This window comes from Triturus cristatus, chromosome 10, assembly GCF_964204655.1.
Source record: "Triturus cristatus chromosome 10, aTriCri1.1, whole genome shotgun sequence".
In the NCBI taxonomy this organism is placed as follows: Eukaryota; Metazoa; Chordata; class Amphibia; order Caudata; family Salamandridae; genus Triturus; species Triturus cristatus.
The window spans coordinates 914,095,866-914,112,628 of NC_140593.1; the positions used below are offsets into that span (position 1 = coordinate 914,095,866).

The window sequence follows — 16,763 nt, forward strand, 5'->3', positions numbered from 1 at the left end:
ATACCAAGAAGAATACGAGAGTGGGATACTCCCCTCTTCACTCTGGGAAGCAGTGTTAGTGGCATTACCCAACCCGGGTAGGGACCTGCTACGGCTAGGTGCCTACCATCCATTACCCCTTTTCAACTCGGACAATAAAATCCTTGACAGAGTCCTGGCCAAAAGGCTAACTGATGTGGCCCAATTATTGGTGAATCTGGATCAAAGCAGATTCGCACCTGGCAGGAACACTTGATTTAAACTGCGAAGATTATTCATGCTCTTAGAGTGGGCCCGCAAGGTGGGCACCTCAGCTTGGATCGCCTCCTTAGACATCAAGAAGGCGTTTAACACTTTGGGCTGGGGATATCTTATCGGTGTCTTTGCAGCTGTCAGCATAGGCCTGCGCTTTTTAAAATGGATCTCTCTCCTATATAACTCACTGACGGCACGAGTCAAAATCATTTAGGACCCATTCAATGTTAGACAAGGCACCATACAAGGCTGTCCTTTGTTGCAGATTATTTTTGCACTGGCAATGGAAAACCTGGCCTGCGCATTGCGCTCACATGTATGAGACTGAGACACTAAAGTGCACAACCAATGGCACATACTCTTGTTATATGCTGATGACGCTTTAATTTATCTGCGTGGAAACACTACAGTTTTATCCGCATTAATATTGCTTTTGGGCTGCTTCTACAGAATATCCGGGCTGAAGGTGAATTGGGGAAAATCCCTCCTATTTCCTATGTCACCTCAATCCCCTGAGAAGAGGGTATATCTCCTACACAACCCACTCCCCTGGTCTTGTGACACCTTTAAATACCTAGGGGTACAAGTCTACCACTCAACACAAGACATAATATATGGCAATTTGGGCAGGGTACTATCAGGCGCTCACTCTTACCTAACGTTTTAGACGGAACTACTGCTCTCTCTTTCATGGGTCGTATAGCAATATCTAAAATGCTGCTGCTGCCCTGGCTTCTTTATTATTTTGCGGTCCTCCCCTTCCTATTGCCCCAAAAGTTGTTATGTGTCCTTAGATCCCTATTGCTCTCTCTTATATGGGTCAAACACAGAACACGCGTATCACTCACTAAGTGCTATGCCCCACTCTCAGAAGGAGGACTCGGAGCCCCCAACTATGAACAATACAATGCGGCCGCACAACTACAATGGCTAATCCGCTGGCTGGCCACAACACAACAGAATTGGGACAGTGGGTGGTATGGCAGCACCACCATGCCGTATTGGAATGGCTGATGGAATCCGATGCCGTAAACCCGAAAGGTGCAAGGGATAACCTAATGACCAAGGCCTGTTCTTGCTGGTCCCCATTAGCTAATTAATCTTTCTCCCCCTATGCTCCTGAACTACCCCTCTGGGTGACCCCAGATCGAGACACAAGCACACTGAGCCCTGCAACGATGAATTGTCACCACATGGGGAGATCTGTTTTCCAAATCGATTCTCTGCACATTTGAAAACTAAGTGGATTAATATGGGATACCCCCAGGCTCCTTTTTATTATATGCATCTCTCACGTAGGACATGGAAAGCCTTCCTCACTCATGGCACAGGTAAACGAGCTATCACCATACTATATACCTCCCTACGAGAAGATAGCACTAAACCTTTGACGCAGCTCAGGAGCTACTGGGACTCTATGCTCTCCATGACCCTGACCAACAAACAATGGGAGCAGTGCTTGGGGGCCCGAAGTTCATATCTGCAAATGCCAGAATCAAATACACACATTTCAACTACCTCAATTACGTGTGCCTAACCCCTCACAGACTTGCACAAATGTATCCAGGTGCTCCGTATTTGTGCCCTAGATGACAACACACGTATGCCACATTTCTTCACATGGTGTGGGACTGCTCACAATTACAACCATACTGGTTGGCAGTGGCATACATGCTCATGGAGGCCACAGTCACAAGTACTGCATCCCAGGGCCTGCACTTCTTACTAGGTGTCACGCAACCGCACTGCCAAACGGAAATCCCTTAACAAATTCCTAGATCTGGCACTAGTCTTTGCCAAGCGTAGACTGGCTATGTCCCGGAAATCACACTCATCCCCCTCCACCCAGATGTGGCTTGTGGATCTCCGCCGAACCCTTGTGTCAAGAAAAGAGATATCCTGTGGTGCCATGATGGGCCACCCTGCTACCCCAACCCCCCAGACTGGAAGACTCTCCTCACTGTGATTGAACTAAAGCTATCCCATGCTCCGCCATAATTAAACCATGACTACAGGATGACATACTATCCCCACGCATAACCCCCACATTGCTCCATACCTTGATTCTGTGCCCCACCCAACCAGAGATAGTATCCAAATGAGATACTGTTCATGTATTGCATGTATTTAACTGACTGTTGGTCAAGTAATTCAGAGCTGGGTGTCACATTGTAATGACTAATGACGTTTTGTAGCAATGTTATCGCTGCTTATTCTCCTCCTGCAAGTTTTTTTTCTTGCTTATATTACAGCATTGCTGTGCACGATAATGAACCCCCAACATGTCAAACAACTAAGTATTCCTTGAAAATAAATAAAGAAATGTAAAAAAAATAAATCCTTGTTGAACATCAAAAATACATCCTCTAGGACTTCCACCCAGTACCAGTTTAGTTTGGGAGAGTGCCATGGCAGATATACTAGTGTCCTTGGGCCTTCCCATTCTTCCCATCACTTTAAAGAGAAGAATGCTTTTGCACTAGACTGTCGGAGCTGGCAGACAACCAAACCTATCCTTGCCAGTCACTCGGAGTAGTGTCTACTGTAATATTTAAATTCTAATTATGTTTGGCATGTCAGACCAGAACAGTTATTACCGTTTTATTTTTTATTGAACAAGTGTGTCTGCAATACTTTTATTAAAGCTGCCTCTAATTTCTTCATTGCAGTAGGGTAGACCCATCTCAATAAAGAAATACCATGGGTGCTCAACTCTCATAGTTACTAAGGGGCCCATTATGATATCAGGCAGATCGCCACCTCTGGGTCAGCGGTGGCCACCGCCGGCTCGGCGGTGGCGATCCGCCCGCCAAATGTCCCTGGTTCACCCCCGCCATATTAGTATGGCGAGGGGCACCGTGGCGGATGGAAAGACCGCCCACCGCTTTTCTGCCGGTTGGATTGCCGGCCGTGCGGAAAAGGGACACAATGATGCAAAAAGAACAATTGATGGACAGAATACAGAACAATGTCATACATTCACCCCAGTACAGAGATCTGGGCCTAAATCCATCGTTTGTTTGCTCACCATGCCATTCCAGTTTGGACCCAGCCATATGCAAACCAGTCTTGACCCTGTGCCTATTGGGAACAGTCAGACGAAACTGCCAGGCCAGGTCCTCCCTGGACTGGAAACAAGCATCCTAGGACCGGTTTCGGGGTTTCACTGACTGACTGACTGAAACATTTATAAAGCGCGCTTATGCCGTGTCGTCTTGGCGCTGAGGGGACCAAACACACAGCGCGAAGCCCTAGGGTCTTGGAAAAAGGAAGGTCTTTATCTTTTTCCTAAAGAGAAGCCTGTTAGGTTTAAGCCTGAAAGCCTCCGGAAGAGAGTTCCATAGATTGGAGGCTTGATATGAGAAGCCAGTTCCACCCCATCTAACTCTTTTAATTCTGGGGAAACAGACCAGCCCTACATTGGCAGATCTAAGGGTACGAACAGGTCGGTACATGGGAAACATCAGTTGAATGTCCAAGGCTCCGCCCCCATAAATTGCCTTATGCACCAGACAAAGAGCTTTAAATTTTACCCTCTGGCCTACTGGAAGCCAGTGCAGCTGTTTAATTGCTGCTGAGGTCGGATGATGTTTGGGCAGGTCGTAGAGTAATCGTGCTGCCGCGTTCTGGAGGGATTGGGGTTTTTTCATCTGTCCCTTTCCTATCCCGAGATAGAGTGCATTGCAATAGTCCACTTTTGAAAGGACAAGGGTTCCCACCACCGTTTTACGGCGAGACAACGGGATAAAAAGTAAAATCTTCCGTAAGACTTTCAAAGTAAAAAAGCAGGCTGAGGTGACTTGATTGACTTGAGAGGCGTACTTTAGCTCTTTATCCAGTACCACTCCCAAGTTCTTTGCCCTGATTACCGGGACTGGACAAGAGCCTGCCTCAGAGGGCCACCAGGTTTGGCTCCAGATGGAAGGAAGTTGGCCAAACTCTATAACCTCGGTCTTATCAGTATTTATCTTCAGGAAGTTCCCAGTCATCCACGCCATTACATCAGTAAGACAGTTCCGGAACCTCTCGGCTGTTTGCTCTACATTCTGAGACATGGAGATCACTAGTTCAGTGTCGTCAGCATACGACACCAACATTCAGCCATGTTCAGTAATAATCTGTGCCAGAGGTCTGACAAACAGATTAAAAAGAGTAGGAGACAACGCAGAGCCCTGCGGTACTCCGCACGGGAGCTTGAATAATCCTGACTGGACACCATTCCAATGAATCTGTTGCTCACGCGATGTTAGGAAGGAGGTGAGTAAGGTTAAGGCGTTATCTACAATACCCACTTCCTTCAGCCGCTGCACCAACACCGAGTGGTTTACAGTATCGAAGGCCGCGGTCAAATCGAGCAGAATAAGTATAGCTCTACCTCCCCCATCCATCACCCTCCGAATCTGTTCAGTAGCCATAAGCAAAGCAGATTCAGTGGAGTGAGACGGGCGGAAACCATGCTGTGTGGAATCCAACACGTTGTTCCTGTCAAGATAGTCCGTGAGTTGTAGATTCACAGCTTTTTCCAGGATCTTGGCAGGTAATGGAAGACAGGAAATTGGCCGATAGTGCGTTACATCCAGAGGATCTAAGGTGGGTTTCTTCAGAATAGGCCTAATACAAGCTTTTTTCCACGGCGTAGGAAAGACCCCAGAAGCAATGACGGCGTTAATGAGAGGTGTCAAAAAGGTACTGATCTTGTAAGGCAATATATGTAGGATATACGGGGGACAGGGGTCCAATGGAGAACCAGACTTCGTCTCGAGCAACAGATTGACCACTTGGTCCTCTTCCAGGGGGACGTAGTGGGCTAGCTTATGTGGAAGATCCCTGTTACTCGGGGATGGAACAGTCAGATGTTGTTGGGCACCTACGGTAGTCAGCAGAGAATTATATACCATCTGTACTTTATTCTGGAAGAACAAAAACAGTTGTTCCACAAAGCTTTGGTCAGGCTGAAATCTCTCATCGCCCGGACCCTTAGCTAGTTCAGCTACTGTTTTGAACAGCTCTTTAGAGGAGCTGGTAGCCTCTGAGATCTTTATGGTATAATACACTGATTTTGCCTGTTTTATCGCTGCCTTATACTCTTCAAATATACTGTTGTACCCTTTCTTATGCTCCAAGCTATAGTCAGATCTCCACATTCGCTCCTTATGTCTACACATTATTTTTATTTGCCGCAGCTCATGCATATACCAAGGTGAAGTAACCCTTTTATTGTGGGAAGATTTAGTAACTTCCGGAGCAAGCAAATTCACAGCTGATCTCAGCCATTCTTCAAAATTATATGCTGAGGTGTTGATGTCAGACGACACCTTAGGTGACACAGTCTCCAAAGTAGTCAGCAGCTCATTCTTTCTGATTTCTTTCCAGGGACGGGAACTGCCAGGCCAGGTCCTCCCTGGACTGGAAATAAGCATCCTAGGACCGGTTTCGGGTTCATAACCCTCATCAGCCAGGCTATCTTGAATTCAGTGGCAAAGAGAGCAAGGGACCCATGTCAAAACAGGCAAATAAGAAGATAGTGTAAGTTAGAAACGGAGGATGTGTGCAAGATTATCAAGGTAGTCTGAAGCACCATCAACGTAAAATGTTGAATAGCACCCAATAGTCTCTCAGACATTTACTTTGTTCTTTTTGATATACATGGGTTCAGGCTACCAGTTAATGACTGCGATATTCTCACTTCTTGGAAATTTTGCTCCTTCCTCAAAATTTCCAAGAAATAATAAAAATTAGGATGATGTTTGTCAATTGAATTATTGAAGGAGTTGTGCCATCCCTCTATGGCATTGTTTGTTTTTACTCCTCCTTCTAAGCAGGTCAAGTAGCAGTTCCACCACTTCACATGGAAACGTGGTTTCCTCCTGCAACCTGACCTGCTTAGATGGCCAATCCATGTGTCTTCAAAGCAAAGTTTTTTTAGTTCAAACTGTAGTTTGCTATCTGATATATAATCGTCAATGAAGGATGTTTTTTTAATCTTTCGGCAATAAGTTTGAGAAAAGTGAAAAAAACTACCGTGTACAATTTGGTAATAGTATTAATCATAGGTAATTCAAAGTCAATTATTACTTTTCCAGGACTTTTGTTTGATATTTTAGCTTTTATCACGGACAAAAATTCTGTGTATGTTGAGGATGGTTTATCAGGTAAACTGTAAACTAAGGGAACTACTGTATTATTTGTATATGTGTGAATAGTGTATATTTGGATGAATGGATGGGGCATGCATTTAAAAGTCCTATCAATCATCCAAATATTATTGTTTTCCAATCTTACAAGATTATGGGGTGTGCTAAAGATTAGTATTCTTTTGCGACGGTGTTTGTTATCATGCCAAAGAAAAGGTTCATTAGCAACTGTTACAGATAGTTCAGGTGGAATGTTTATGTCAGAAAAGGTTCAGGGTGTCACTCTTTGTGGGGTACTTGTCTATTTTTTACGTTGAACAATTCTTCTCAGATTAGGAATTATGGGTATACTACTTGCAACATGTGTAGGAATGTGTTGGGCTACCTCCCTCAAAATTGCACCACATGGTTCATTGGAGGTGGATGCAATATCTTTAATTTTATTAATTGTTTCTCTAACCTGAATCTCCATTGCTGAGGCAGAGTGGTTATGTTCTTTGGCTCTGAAACCAAGAGTAACCGCTCTGCCTGTGCAATGGGATGAGCAGTATTGCATACACCTCCAATGACACCTGGACGCAGTTAGTCTCTCCTTACAATAAACATACCCACTATATTGTAGTAGTCAGTTTCCATGGCTGGAGGTGATGTACTGTGCATCTTGATTAGAAGACATTCTCTGTGATGGATTGAAAAATAAAAAAATAAATGTGTAAGTTTATTTTTAATTTATAGTGCTTTTCCTGTTTTGATGCAAAAAGTACAATACAAAGTCTTTTTAAAAAAAATTGTTTATAGTTACTGCTGGTAGAAGTATTTTGAATGTAAAAAGCATTTTCCAAGATGACATTTTGTTGATATGTATTTTTTAAACATGGCTTTTTTAGGAGAGAAAATTGGTTAAGTGGTTTTAGTGTTAAACATATCAATTTTTTACCATTTTCAAAGATGTTTGTTGATGTTTGCAGTATGGAGGTCTAGTTTGTGTTTTAGTTGGGTCTGAAAGAGAAAAGATATTATGCGTTTTATTACTCTTATGTTAATTCAATGAAGTTTCCTAGGGAGAAAAAAGTGGTTACGTTATTTTTTAGTTTATTGTTTTAGGAATCTTACCTTTATTAGAAGACTTTTCTTGAGGATTTTGTTTTCTTTCACTGGTTAGCCTTGTTAATGTTGTCTGAAATAGTTAAAAAGGAAAAACAAATTAGGCGTTTAGTGATTTAAGTGAAAAATTAACCTGAAATAGTATTTAAAAAGTTTTCGTTATGGAGGTACAGGTACAAGATTGTCATTTTTACTGTCATTGTTGAGTTCCATGTTTCACACTTAGGATTTGCGATTATTATAAGGCGATTTTTACGAAATATGCAATTTACGAATCACAATTTCTTACACATTCCTTATTTGCTACTCGCAAATTGCTGATCGCAAATAAGGAATGGCTTCCCATAGGATTTAATAGAAATTGCATGTACAATTTTCAAGTTCCAAATAGGTACTAGCAATTTGCGTTCGCAATTTCAATGGTGCAAGGGTGTCATGCATTTAAATGCTTGGCACTCTTGCATCCTTGAAATAGCGATTCCAAAACATTCCTTATTTGTGAATCGCAAATTGCGGGTCGCCGATAAGGACAGGCTTACCATGGGATTTAATGGAAAATTGCATGCGCAATTTTGCAGTACTGAATACATACTCACAAATTGCATTTCTTACACATTCCTTATTTGCGACCTGCAAATTGCGGATCGCAAATAAGGAATAGCTTCCCAAAGGATTTAATGGAAATTGCATGCACAATTTTTATGTTCCAAATTTGTACTAGCAATTTGCGTATGCAATTTCAATGGTGCAAGGGTGTCATGCATTTAAATGCTTGGCACCCTTGAATCCTTGAAATAGCGATTCCAAAACATTCCTTATCTGCGAATCGCAAATTGTGGGTCACAAATAAGGATAGACTTACCATAGGATTTAAATGAAAATTGCATGCGCAATTTTGCAGTACTGAATAGATACTCGCAAATTGCATTTCCAAAGCATTCCTTATTTGTGACTCGCAAATTGCGTGTTGCAAATAAGGAAAGGCTTACCATAGGATTTGATGGAAATTGCATGCGCAATTTTGCAGTACTGAATAGGTACTCGTAAATTGTGTTTCTAAAACTTTCCTTATTTGCGACTCGCAAATAGTGGGTTGCAATCAGGAAACGCTTACCATAGGATTTAATGGAAATTGCATGCATAATTTACCAGAAGAAAGTAGTTACTCGCAAATTGCACATGCATTTTTAATGGTGTAAGCTTGCCAAGTTTTAGTGAATAATTGGGATGACGCTAATCTGCACCTTTGTGAACCTACAAAAAAAATGTGTTTTTATATGTTTACTGTTCAATTTCACTTACGTTTTTGAAAACGCCTTTATAGTTTTCAGTTTAATTTTTCTTAAAAAATGGCTTTTCTTTAGATGGTGATTTTTGTTGTTAAAATCTGTTGATTTAAAAAAAGATTATTACATTTTTGCAGATTTTATAAAAATGTTTCAAACAAGAACTGTTATACAGGAATTCCATGAGGCTAGCAAATTACGGAGTAGGAATAGTAAATTGACTACAACCACTATCCAGCATTTTCCCTGAGTCTCACACCTGTTAGAGTAGGAATAGTGATAATGCCCTGAACACCATCCAACACTTTCCCTGAGGCAATCACCTGTTGGAGTAGGAATAGTAATTTTGCCCCACCACCATCCAACAATTTCCCTCCGGTAAGCACATGTCAGAGTAGGAATAGTAATTTTGCCCCCACCACCATCCAGCACTTTCCCTGAGACAAGCACATGTCCGAGTAGGAATAGTAATATTGCCCCCACCACCATCCAACACTTTTCCTGTGGCAAGCACCTGTCAGAGTAGGAATAGTAATTTTGCACCCACCACTATCCTGCAGTTTATTTGAGGCATGTATTTGTCGGAGTAGAAATAGTAAATTGGGTCACTCACACATTTTACATTTTTGTCTTTGTAAAACACCAAAAGGCATAGCTTGTTATAAGGAGTTTGTTTGAAAAAAAAGGGAGTTTGTATTTTACATTTGTACAATTTTTTATCAATCTATATTCTAAGAGTTTATTTCTTAAATATAAAAAATACAAAAGTATGTTTTACTTACATTGTTTATATTTGGAATGACTGTGGAGTGTGTCAAGTGTGTTTTTATCATGTCTTTTTGAAATTTTGAAAAAACTGTGAAAATAATTAAATGGTATTTCTTAGTTAATTTAAGGATATGTTTTAGGTTTTTAGATAAATACAGTTTTTAAGGTTAGACTTACTTGCGACTGTAGATGGCACTGTTTGAGTTGGTGATTTTCTGGGCAGGCAAAACGCGTGTGGTCTCTCTGGAAGTCAGTTTACCACTGTTTTCAAAATGGTGGTCAGCTGTTTATATACATTTTGGTGAGTTGCTCGTTAATTTATTTTAATATATATTTTGTGCACAATTTTTTAAAATGTTTTTTTGCTGACAAAGGGCCTCATGTAGGTAAATAAATTTTACCGGTTCTTAAATACCGAGCCGTACCGAATCGGTAAATTAGAATCGGTAAGTTATATGTAGGTAAAAATTCGGTAACAGTTACCGATTCGGTAACATTCGGTAAATACGAATCGGAATTCACCGATTCGGTAAATACCGAGGTGATAATTACCGAATCGGAAAATACCGAGGTGGTATCTACCGATTCGGAAAATACCGAGGTGGTATCTACCGAATCGGAAAATACCGAATCGGTATGTACGGATTCGGTAAATAACATCACATGACTTGACGAAACAGCTAATCCTGTGCAACGACAGCCCACCCAACCAGGAACTGCCCACACCCAGGCAGGTGTACACAATTAGCCGAAGTGGCCACACCCAGGCAGGTGTACATAATTAGCCGACCCTGGAGAGGCTTGGAGTGCAGAGGAGAGGCAGGGAGCAGTTGCATGTGCGAGTGGGAAACGAACAGCATGTCCAGCCAGAGAACACAGAAAGACGGAGGGGAAAGGAGGAGGAAGCTCAAATTCAGCCCCAAGGAACTCCAGGTGCTGGTGGAGGAGGTGGTGAAGCAGCACCAGAAGCTGTTTGGGAGGCAATCCCTGCAAGTGCCTGAGGCCGAAAAGCGCAACATATGGCTGGCCATCCAGGCGCAGGTCAATGCTGTGGGAGTGACCCACAGGGACATTGAGGTCCTCAAAAAGCGCTGGTATGACCTGAGGATTGTGACCAAGAGGAAGATGGGCGACATCCAGAAGGAGGCCAGCCAGACCGGAGGTGGAACCAACAGGGCACCTGCCCTCACCGAACTGGAGGAGCTGGTGGCGGCCACAATCGAGCAAGAGAGCGTCGTGGGTCTTGGGGACGCCGACAGCTCTGCCAGAGCCGCAACACACCAAGGTAAGACGAAAGCACAGCAATGTAGCCTCCCCTACCCCTATCCCACATCCCCCATTGTGAAACGAGAATCACACTGCAGTCCACACGTGTCAGTGCAGACAGGCAATGCATTCCGGGAGATGTAGTCAGGGCAACACTAACCATGACGTAAATGTTACAGGGCAACAAGGCATGTCACGCACTCGAGGCACAAGGAGACAGAGGACAGATTGGAATGTGAAATGATTTATTGTGACGCTTGCAATGCAGCCCTTCGGGGACACTGAGCCAATGTTGTTTTTCTGTCCACAGATGTGACATCATGCAGTACAGGGCATGCTGCAGGGGAGACGGCACACCGGCCACAAAAATCACCTCTAGCCAGCACGAGTTCAGACCAGGGAGCAGGCCCACTGGCAGCCGCACCACCAACACAGCCAGCCTCGCCGCACACAGAGCCAGCATCACCTCACCGAGAGCCAGCATCACCACAACCGGAGCCAGCATCGCCACTCATGTTCGACTCACCGGCCACATCTCCGCTTGCAGGTGTGAGAATGAGGAGGCGTCCAGCAGCCAGGCTACGAGCCTTCGACACCTCGTCAGACGACAGCATGGGCCCAGAAGACCGCACCGGGCCCCAGGAAGGGAGCCATCCCACTGTGCCCCACACCTCACAGGCAGCACAGACGGGAGCAAGAGGGCGCCGCAGGTCGCGTGTCCAGAGTCCACCAGCACCCACTGACGGCCATGGTGTCTTCTTGGGGCTCGAGGGCCAAATGTTGAAGCAACAGCGCCTGCAATCAAAGGCAGTTATGTCAGTCCAGAGGCACATGCGGGTGATGAAGACAAGCTTAGTCAACATGGACACAAACATTGGCGGCATGGCTGCGGGCATTCGGGACATGTCCCAGTCAATCCAGCAGTTGTGCAGCAAATTAGATGCTGACATCGAAGCACGGCGCCGGGAACGCCAGAGAAGGGACACTACCAGCAGGGCACTCAACCGTCTGGCAACTGCGACTTCCCTACTTTGCCGGCGCTCTGTGACGATGCAGGAGGGCCTAACACAGTGCTGCAGCGACCTGTCTCGGGGGATGGTGCAGGTGACAAGTGCACTAGGGGTGCTATTGACTAGTCAGGCGTCGACAACTGCTGCAGGGGATGCTGCGGAGAGCATCGACACCAGCAGCAGCATCACACCCCCCGTCCCCGAAGCACGCAGGAGCAGCAGGCGGCTTGGGGTTGGCTCTAGTGAGGATGCACAGGCCGTGCAATCCACCACTGCAGCGCGTATGCGCAAACATTGATGTGGCCCTGCTTAGCCACTTCCCATTGGGTGACGTAACCCTGGACATACTCCTTGTATAGATGGTATATTGCCAGATTGGCCTGTTCATGTGTTCATGGCGTGGTGCCACATTAAACTACGTCATGACTTCTCACAACTCGCTGTGTCCCCTCACTTACTCAGAAATAGTTGCATGTGATCTCTGCCCGTCTCTCTCTCCCATCGATTGCAGTTGGCACTCTAGCTGCGCTGCCCTCTGGCTGGCCTGACTCATCCTCGTTGTCCTCAAAATATGTTAGTTCCACATCTGTACCTTTTTTCGTGGCAAGGTTGTGCAGCATTGCACAAGTGGCAATTATCTTGCAGCAGGTGATGGGTTTGTACTGGCGTGCGCCTCCGCTCTTGTGGAGGCAGCGGAACCTGCTCTTCAGTAGTCCAAACGTGCGCTCCACCACATTGCGTGTTGTTTTGTGTGCCACGTTGTATCGTCTCTCACTCTGGGTTCCTGGGTGTAGGTAGGGAGTGAGGATGAATGAACGGCATGCATATGCACTGTCGCCTGGATGAGTAAAAGGGAACCATCAGTGACATGCCTCTATACACTCTGATTTGCAGGTTTCAAGGGGCGTCACTGTTACTTACCCAGCAGGTATCCCTCTCCGAATTCGCCGGCACTCAGTCGTGTGTAGATCCCACTATTCTGGAAGATGTAAGAGTCGTGGGTGCTCCCAGGAAACTTTGCAACAATATCTGTGATGATGTTCCCTGCATCACAGATCACCTGCACATTGATGGAGTGGGTGGACTTCCTGTTCCTGTAGATGTGCTCTGTATCAGCTGGTGGACAGATTGGGATGTGTGTACCATCAATACAGCCGATGACATGGGGGAACTGTGCCATGTGATAAAAGTCTGTTTTTGTTTTCTGCAGTGCAGCCTGTGTGTTTGGGAAGCTTATGTAGTGGTGCATTCTCTGCATCATGGCATCCAGGAACTTCCTGAAGAAACGGGACAGGCAACTCTGGGATACACCACCCACCGCAGCTATCACCACCTGATAACTGCCGGATGCCAGTAGATGTAGGCTGCAGAGCACCTGCACATGTGGTGGTATGGCGTGCGCCCTTCTTGTTGGCTGGTCCAGGAGTGGGTGCAGGTCCCTTATCAGGTCCATGATGGTTTCGGGGTGTAGCCTGTACCTCTCATGTATCTCTGCATCAGTCAGCTGTAATAGTGTGATGCGCTGTCTGTAGATTTGTTCCTCCCGTCGCCACACCCTCAGTCCTGCTGCCTGTAGACGTAGGCGCCTTGCAATGACGTACATGGCGGCCATGTTGTCCACGCTGTTGCATTTTGGGATTGCTTATGTGCATTGTTGATGGTTACCACCTGCTTTCAATCCGTGTTAATTACCGACTCTTATTTACCGATTTTCCTGGATTTCTTAATTACCGACTGCTCCTACATGTCATTTTAAATTTTTACCACTTCATATTTACCACTTCATATTTACCGATTCGTTAATTATGTATTCGGTAAATATGAATCGGTATTTTAGAATTCGGTAACTATGAATCGGTATTTACCGCCTCATATTTACCGAAAAGTGGTTTTTGGACTCCTACATCTCACTTGTCTGAATACCGGTCGGTAACGGCATATTTACCGAAAATCGGCCGTTACCGACCGGTATTTCGCTACCTACATGAGGCCCAAAATGTTTAATTATGTTTAGCATTTTCTCAATGTACGTTTAAAAAAAAAGGATTTCTTGTCCTCCATTTTGGCGATCTGCGGGTCAAGGTGCATTAATAGTAAGAGCAATAGGACTTTCTTTTAGGTGTAGAGTGAAATGGTGGTTTATTTGTTATGGAGCCGTTTATTGTTGTTTTATTTTGTTTAATGATATTGTTTTAGCATTGTTTTATTTTGTTATGTTTAATTTTGTTAAGTCTTTTTTTAGATGTATTCTCTATTAAAAATATGTAATCCTATTTTTTAAGATTTGTGTTTTATAATATTGTTAGTTTTTAATAATATTGTGTTGCAAAAAGTACTTTTTTAAATGCATTTTATTAATAATTAATATAATTTTTATAATATTAATTCTCTACGTATTTTGGTTATCAATATTTTTAGGTAATTTGTGTTGCTTTTTTATGTTCGAATATTTATATTGCTAAGTGGGTATTAATTTTAATACTCGGGCATTAATTTTAAATACCCATATTTTAATACACTAGCCCACCCAAAACCCCTATTTCCCTGCATCCCGTCCTAGAGGTAAGTAAATCTTAAATTAAAACAAAAAGGAACATGTTTGCGAGTATTTTTAATACCCAGGTATTCATTTTAAATATCTGTTTTTTAATACACTTCCCCACCCAAAACCCCTATTTTCCCTGCATCCCGTCCCAGGGGTTTAGTATACTTTTTTTTAATACATTGTAATGGTATTCGTTGTAATGCTATGCATTGTAACAGAACTTTTAGTACATTAATACTATTTTGCGTTATAAAAGTATACATTGTAAAAACATGCTATGTAATGGTACCTGCGTAGTAAAACCTGCATTGTAAAAGCGTGCATTGTAATGGCTTGCATTGTATGTCATATATTCGTCCTGCAGTATTTAAAGGTGTATCATCTGGAACATTTAGATGAAAACAATTTTCTGAGAGAAATTTTATCATATTACGGAGAAAGGAAAGATTTTGAATCATTTTCATGAGATGGTAAAACATCTGAAGATTCTGAGTTCACCAAAGGATTAAGAATGGTTTGAGCAATATTTCTCCGAGCTGATAACATATCTAAAGCTAATAAATGAATTGAAGGGTTTTCTCTCACATCTCGCCTGTGAAACAAGCTCTTGGAATTGAGTTGTGTGGTCAACATTAGTTGTATGTGTGAACTTCTAGATCAGACTTTTGGGCAATATGAGTGTCTCAGCTCTAGAGCATGACTTTGCTAGTTACCTGCTCATTTGATAGGCCACAGGCCTTGCCATTAGATGAATAACTTAATGGGAGAACATCTAAAGAGAATACTGCTTTTATGATTCAATTCTGTTTTATTGGCAAGTTTGGTAAATGCATACTTCAATGTCAACTACTATATAGCAGGGTGATATAACAAACAACACATTGTTAACATTGGAAATAAATGCCCCTACTCCAGTTCCCATTCCTGCAAACAACCTTATTGGAAACATGGCTTTAGAAGACCTCCTTGGACTAAAAGACAACTGTAGGATCCCTACTTGAATACAGACCCCTATTTCTGAGTTCAATTGTGACGCTTATTTCAAATAGGTACATTTTCTAGCCTTTTGTTGCTCAGTGATCCATAGAACCTTTAGACATTCTGGGCAAAATAGCTCTCTGAAGCATAACTTTACCCAACTCATATGTTTTAGTGTTTGTATTCTGCACCTCAGTGTTATGAAAGTTTGTTTCTCTGTACATTGGGTGACTGCTATTCCTCCATGAGGGATTTTGGAGTGTTTGGTTGTTTATTTGATAAGTCTATGATTATGTATGCTTGAACTTTGGGAAGTTCCCTGTTGAACATCTAAAATAAATCCTCTAGGCCTTCCTCCCAGCACCAGTTTACTTTGGGACAGTGTCATAGTAAATTTACTAGTGTCATTGAGCCTTTACATTTCCTCCATCACTTTCCAGAGAAGAATCTTTTTGCACCTGACTGTCGGAGCTTGCAGACAACCAAACTATCCTCGGACTATTATAAAAAAAAAAATTGTTGGGGCATTTATTATGTTTTCTTTGTCTTCCTATCCTTCAGCCCTTTGAGGAAGAATTGACTCCCGGTCCTACAGCTGAAATAAATGGCAAAGGCAAAGAGGATTCCCCTCTTCCCACTTGCGAAAATATTGAAGAACCAGCAGTACTGGATATGGTATGCACAGCAGTCTTTTCTTATCATTTAAATTAACCTTACAAGTTATAACAGTGTTATGTTACTTCACATACAACTGTTCATCTCATTGCTGTGAATGTGTACTTGAGATGTTTCTATGTTGAAATAATATTTAAGTCCCCACATTTCCTCTTCTCTATCATTATTACAGTCTGAATCATTCTTTAAAACAATATCTGTTTTATGAGGTAACATGGAACCCCATAAAATGTTTAAAGATCTGGCTATCTGAGTGACTGGTGACCAAATGGAGATGGCAAGCTGTGTATGGCTACTGTCTCCATAGTTAAACTCTACATTCTCGATGATTATGTAAAAGGAAACAGAATCTTCAAAGTCACATCACATTTTATAATACTTTGTCTACTGCCTCTGAATTAATCACAGGCTATACGTTTGTATCTGCTATCTGGCCATCCCATATTTGCTGAACCATCTCTTTATTTTGCATTTGGCAGTGAGTTGTATGAGACTTTTTTGGGGAAGGATTTGTGAAGTTTTGCCTAACAGTGACAAAGTTAATAGCAAATAAAAAATGTATTTTCTGTTGAAATGACGTTTCCATAGGAAATGCCTCTTTTGTTTTGCTAATAACTTTAGCATCATCTGACGACTTTCCACAAAACTTTCCAAAATGTTTCTCTTTTTTTGCCTAGTTTGTGCTTTGAAAGATTTGGGGTGATCCATCAAGCGAGGTACAAGAAAAAAGGGCGGTCCCAAAACACAAAATACCCATGCATTT

The 16,763-nt window shown here is 42.9% G+C and overlaps 1 long non-coding RNA gene across 1 annotated transcript in view; it reads left to right on the plus strand.

Annotated features, from left to right (window-relative positions):
* The window catches only part of LOC146796251 (uncharacterized), a 107,507-nt gene extending 91,507 nt beyond the window's left edge, over positions 1 to 16,000 (plus strand). The window contains exon 4 of the long non-coding RNA XR_014969911.1: positions 15,887 to 16,000. This is a non-coding gene — a long non-coding RNA (uncharacterized LOC146796251). The remainder of the gene's footprint in view (positions 1 to 15,886) is intronic.
* The last annotated feature ends 763 nt before the right edge of the window (positions 16,001 to 16,763 follow it).